Source organism: Notamacropus eugenii, chromosome X, assembly GCF_028372415.1.
Source record: "Notamacropus eugenii isolate mMacEug1 chromosome X, mMacEug1.pri_v2, whole genome shotgun sequence".
NCBI classification, from domain to species: Eukaryota; Metazoa; Chordata; class Mammalia; order Diprotodontia; family Macropodidae; genus Notamacropus; species Notamacropus eugenii.
The window spans coordinates 20,298,331-20,304,690 of NC_092879.1; the positions used below are offsets into that span (position 1 = coordinate 20,298,331).

General features: G+C 41.6%; 1 pseudogene; it reads right to left on the reverse strand.

The window, feature by feature from the left end:
* Positions 1 to 283: 283 nt before the first annotated feature.
* LOC140515594 (ubiquitin-ribosomal protein eS31 fusion protein-like) lies at positions 284 to 6,065 on the reverse strand (annotated as a pseudogene).
* Positions 6,066 to 6,360: the final 295 nt, after the last annotated feature.

Consider the following 6,360-nt stretch of genomic DNA (forward strand, 5'->3'; position numbering starts at 1 on the left):
TAATGTTAAGGCCTGGAATCCCAATTATGACCTGTATAATGAGTACCCCAGCTGCTCACAGAGTTGGAAATGCTCAAGAGGCTAGCATAATTAAATGGAAATGGTATATTCAAAATAGATCTAAATCAGGCAAAAGTGGAGTTTCTGCTTCACATGAATCTATGGCAAACATAGATACTGAGGGAAATGATACACTCCCTGTACCCCCTGGAGTGAAGCTTAGGAATGAAGGGTTGAAGCAAAGTAGAGGAAGTCAAGGGTGAAAAGAAGACTAGATATGAGACTTTTTTAAATTGTTGATGTTTTTAATGAACACATTTAGAGTTACTTGTCTCCTGGCTTGATGGTGAGACAACACTTGCCCCAATAAACTAGGTCAAAATGGTGATCCACAGAGACTGCAATACCACATTGATCAGAAGAACAACCTGGTGAAGGTAGCTTATCTTATGAGTATCCTCAACATGAGAGCTCTTCATGACAGCAGGTTTATTGTTCTTTTTCTTGTATTTGTTCTTCTGGGGAGCGATGTTCTTTTTGTTCTCACCACCACGAAGTCTCAGGGCAAGATGAAGGGTGGTCTCCTTTTGAATGTTATAATCAGCCAAAGTACATCCTTCTTCTAGCTGTTTGCCTGCAAACATCAATCTTTGTTGATCAGGAGGAATACCTTCTTTATCCTGAATCTTGGCCTTGATCGATTCAATTGTATCAGACAATTCCACATCAAGGGTGATGGTTTTCCCTATCAGAGTCTTCACAAATATCTGCATCATGATGTTAGGTGTACCTGTGATCTAAAAGAGAGTTCTTTAAAAAAAAAAAACTAATTACATACAGGAACAGAGAGATAGTGAGAAATATTTGATAAATAGATAGTCAACAATCCAGAATTCATTAAAGCACCAACTATGTGCCAAGTACTGGTTAAGTGTTTGGGATACAAAAAATGGTGAAAGACTGTCCCTGCCCTCAAGTACCTTACAATATAATTTCAGAGACAACATACAAAAAACTATGCAGGAACAACATATTTACAAGAAAACTTGATGATAATTAAGAGAGTAAAAAGCACTAACATTTAGGTGGATAAAGGATGGCTCCTTGTAGAAGATGTGGTTTTAACTGGGAACTGAAAGAAGCCAAGAAAGCTGGGATGGAGATGAAGATGGAGAGAGTTCCAGGTATAAGGGACAGCAAATGAAAATGCCTAGAGCTTGGAGATGGAGTGTCTAGTCTAAGGACATCAAGGAGGTTAGTTTTACTGGTCAAAGAGTCCATGGAAAGAAGAGGCGAGAGTAAAGGAGAGAGAGACAGAGAGAGAGAAAGAGAAACACAGAGAGACAGAGAGACACAGAGAGAAAGAGACAGAGATACAGAGAGATAGAAACAGAAAGATTTCAAAATTGCTCACTAAGTGTAAGGAGCTGCAAAATCAAGGGAAATAATGAAAAAAATTAAAAAGGGAGAATGACTTGTTTGGACCTCAAATTCTATTATAAAGAAGCATGTATCACCTATTTGGCTTTATTAAAAAAAATACTGCAGTAGATCAGTAGAACAGACCAGACAAGGGAGAATCATCAAGAATGAATTTTCATATCCCATGTTTGGTAAACCTAAAAACATAAACTATTTAGGAATGAAATCCCTATTTTATAAAACTTCTGGGATAAATATGTCCTTAGCAAAATTTAACAAAAATGTATATCGAGGCATGCTCTCTCTGAGCAAAATAGTATTTATTAATGGTCACATGTGTAGCTGACAACAAATGTGTCTATGACTTGCTTCAGTTTATGCCAAAATGAAGATGCAACTCATTTTTGTACACAGATTAAAAAACAGAACAGAAATAATAGCATTGGTTATTGAACTGACAACATCATGGGGTCAAGGGATCGTGACTGGTCATATTGAAGAAGGTGAGTTGACACACTCCTGGGATGAAGACCACCTCTCTCTGTCTCAGAGGAATGTTTTTGTGAATCTATGGGCCTCAGCTGCATCATCTTTTTTGTGTGTTTCCAAACCCAAGTTTTAATTCAGAAGATCTTCACAATGTCAGTATGCATTTTATTGAAATTATTATAAATAGTATACTTATTATAAATGTTTGGTTATTGGTTTTAAAATGATCCTATCCTTGCCTCCATATTCCTGTAATTGATGCCCCCAAAATAAAACTTGTAATGGTGGGCATGCCCTGAGTGTTTTCTGGTTTTCTAGGACCCCAGCCCATGGACCTTCCTACTGGAACCTATTGAGCCTCTGGGCTTAGAACCCTGGGCCCAGAGTCAGAAAGAGCTGCATTCCAATCTTACCTTAGACACTTAACTAAGTTTGTGACCCTGGGCCACTTTTGAGCTTTGTGGACCTCACTGTCCTCTGCTCTAAAAGGAAGAATGAGAACAGCAGCTAATTCAGCTGGTTGTAGTGAGGACCAAGTGAGCTCATGATGCAAAATGCTTTGGCAGCCTTAAAGCAAATGCTACCCATTAGGTATGTCATTACGCTTGGTTCATCCCTAAAATTCATTGGGCTACAAGGCCACTATTAATTCCAAACCTCCATAGCTGTGACATCCCTCTATTTCAATATCCTGTTGACTGTGACAGTCTCTTCTCCTGGGCACTTAAAATCCTGGATAAAACCTGTTCTCAGGTTTGGCTAAGGTCCCACCTTCTTGGGACTGACTACCATTTGGGTACGTTGGAGTCTATGTATTTTCTTGAAAATTATTTCTTTTCAGCTGTTTATGGTTCTTAGCAAGACTGTGATTTAAAGCACAAAGATCTGTGTGTCCTTTCCAATCTTATCAAAGGAAGCATTTTCTAATAAAATAAATACTCTGAATGGCCTGCCCAGAAAAGAAATAATACTGGACTTACCTGATTTTAAATGGAAGCCTTTAGAATGAAAGATTTTGATCCTTGTAGATGGATGGATGTTCTAGGCCTTTCACCTTTTCTCTTGAATTTCCTCGTTCTTTTCCTAAGGTTTAACATTATCGACTCCAAGTTAATAATTTTTGTGAAATAAAGTCTGCTTCTTACACCCTAATTATATTGAATTGTTGTTTTAAAAATTATTCTATCCCTGCCTATCCATTGGGGTCTCTAAGAGAAAAAATAAATTCGTGAAAATATCAAAATTCCTTGAGTATTTTTTCATTTCTAGAACACTCCTCCTCCCTCTTTCCCTCCCCCCACCCAGCATTTAGCACAGTCATATTACATCCACCCTGAGACACAGACTAGGTTTGGGACCCTGGGCCATCCCTGGAGCTGACAGCCAGATGACTGATATCTGATTAGGATCACGTGACCTAGTATTGGAAAGAACTTTTCCATCCTCTTCTGGCATGGGAGAGATCACTCTTACTTTCTCTGTTGCAGGAGGTCTTCTGCTTCTGATAGCTTACCGTTAGGTGTCTCCCCAACTCTAACATTCCCTTCTCTATGGCAACTCCTAGCCCATTCTCTGTGTGTTCTTAAGTCTCTACAAGCCCCGTCGTTCCACATTCTAAGGCCTATTGTGACAGGCTAGGCTTCGGTGTCTTCTGAGTACCCGTATGTTACTGAAAATGCAGTGGTTTACAAAGAGAAATGGAGGCCCTTTCATATCGCCACCAATTAACCATCTAATTTTTACAATAAATACTGGGAGTAGGGCAGCTGTTCTCTGGGCACCTGGGGCGGAGTTTGCTGCTGGCGCTGGGGGAAGGGGTGCCTGGGGCTTCGGAGGAGACTTAAGGGGATCCTGGGTCTCTTGGGGCACCTGGAGCTGTCACTTGCCTGCGGAGGCGTCTGTTGGTGCTTAATGGGCAGAGGAGGTGGCGGGGAATGGATCAGTTGGGGAGACCGAGGCTGCTGATGTGGCTGTTGGGGCACCTGGAGCGGTGCTTGGGGTTGCCAGGGAAGCTGCTGGGGCTGCGTGTGGAGCTGTTGGGCTTGGCCAACGGGCCACTTGGGGTAGGGGCACCCATGGGGCCAGGGGTGGGGTCCGGGAGGTGCATCGGGGCTGGGAGTCTTGCTCCCTCTTGGGTATCAACGTACCTCCTACTTGGATCGTGTGTACCAGACCGTCACTCGGACACGTGGCTCTTGATGCTCCTGGACCCGTGGAATGTCAGTATGGGCTCCCCTCCTAGGGCAGGGGCAGGTCGGTGGCCAGCTCAGGTAGGTACTCCTCACAGCCCAGCAAGCAGCCTCCGGGGCCCCTCCTTCACTGCGAGTTGCTGCCTGTCCACCTCTCCCCAGCAGTGTGGCGGGGTTCAGCTGGGCACCTGGTACAGACACGCCTTGTGTGCAATAATGCAACAAAGGACCCCAACCAATAGCCCAAGGCCTGCAGGCAGCCTGGGAGACACGTCAGAAAACAATGGACTACGAGTCATGACGTGAAGTTGGACGGACGTTCAGAGGTAGTGACACATAGAAGGACCTGACCCGCTATTGGTCCATGGGTTCAGGGAGAGTCAGACAGGACTGCACAACACAACACAACAGCAATAATGGAAAAACCTGGATCTGGGTTCTGTCATTCCCCCGCTTTCTCCTCCTACGTAGGCCTCAGTTATCCTATCCCTAAAATGGGGGAGAATGTTCAAACTCCAGGACATGTGAACTTTCAAACCGAAGCATAGATTATATAACAGCTTGAAGAGACCAGGCATCATGTGATTCAATAACTCATTATCAATTTTGATCAATGAAACTACACTGACTTGTGTATAGGTGTGTGTGGTGGGGGAGGGGGCAGGGTGAAGTTATCCCCTAAAATCTTTGAAAAGGTATTTTTATATGTATACGTATATACACACACACACTTTTTCCCGCATAAAGGTAGTAAAATGAAGTAGAGAGTAACAAAATTAGCTAAGATGAGAGTTTCTTGCCAGTTATATATTGTGGTACTGCTCAATATTTCATAAGGTTTTATTTTTGGCTCCTGCATATACCTTATGCTAAAATTGTAACCTGAGATTGTATCTCAGGACTATGTTAATGTTAATGTTAACTTGATGTTAATTTATTTTTTATAAATATTCTGTGAATATTGGACTCTTTCCGTCTGCATATCTTGTTTTCGACCCAAAAGCTATTAGAAAGCAGCTGAATATTACCTGTCAACAATTGGTCTTTTTGGTATAAAGCACCTGAGTGACAGAAAGTGTGAGGTTATGTACCTACAACAGTTACTTTGAATGACTCCTCCACTTTAGAAAACTGCTTTTTGTTCATTGCTTTAATGCTAGGGAAATGATTCTGTTAAAATTTCCCCTTGCTATGAAACTAAAACACAATTTCAATGTTTGTCTGCAAAAGGCTGGAGAACATTTCTGGAAACATAACTACTCTGGATTAAAATCTTTTTGTAAAAGCAACAAGTCATTCACATACTTACCTGAGGTTTTAAAAAGTTCAAGTTGTCATGTGCATCATCCACAATGTGTAAATCTGTTGAGATGAGCTACCTTTCAGTCTTCTGGAGGATAAACGTAAATATATTCATTCTGTTCAGCTACAGGAAATGGAGAGGGGGAGGAGATGAGAACATCTCTCAGGGCATAAAGAAATCAACAACCCTTCATGACCAGAACACAATGGTTAATAAAGTGTTTCAAGCACCCTGCTCTCATACATCTCAAAATTGCCTTATGTAATTAATGTCCTGTCTTCACTCAGGAATTCTAGTACCTTCCCAGTTTGAGTTCTCCCTTGAATAGGAGTGTAATAAGAAATTATCTGCAGGACATGCTCAACTCACATTCTTCAGGATTGGTTCTCAGTACATCTCCAGGAGCTCCGGGGTAAGGGTCTCAGCTCATTTTTGGAACAGAACTGGAGCATGGGATCCAGTGGGAACTGTAACTCAGAGGGGGTTTGTGGTTTGTCTGGTTCCTAGGGAATCAATTTTTTTAAGTGATGTCATCATTTCTCAGATGTCATGGTCCTCTTTTTTTTTATTTAAATTTATTTATTTAAGTTTTCAACATTCATTTCCACAAAATTTTGGGTTGCAAAATTTCTCCCCATTTCTCCTCTCCCCACACCCCAAAACACTGAGCATTCTAATTACCCCTATCACCAATCTATCCTCCTTTCTAACATCCCTCCCTTCCCTTATACCCATCTTCTCTTGTGTCCTGAAGGCAAGATAAATTTCTATACCCCATTACCTGTATTTCTTATTTCCTAGTTGCAAGAACAATACTCAACAGTTGTTCCTGAAACTTTCAGTTCCAGCTTCTCTTCATCCCTCCTTCCCCACCCATTCCATTTGGGAAGGCAAGCAATTCAATATAGGCCATATCTCTGTAGTTTTGCAAATGACTTCCATAATAGTCGTGTTGTG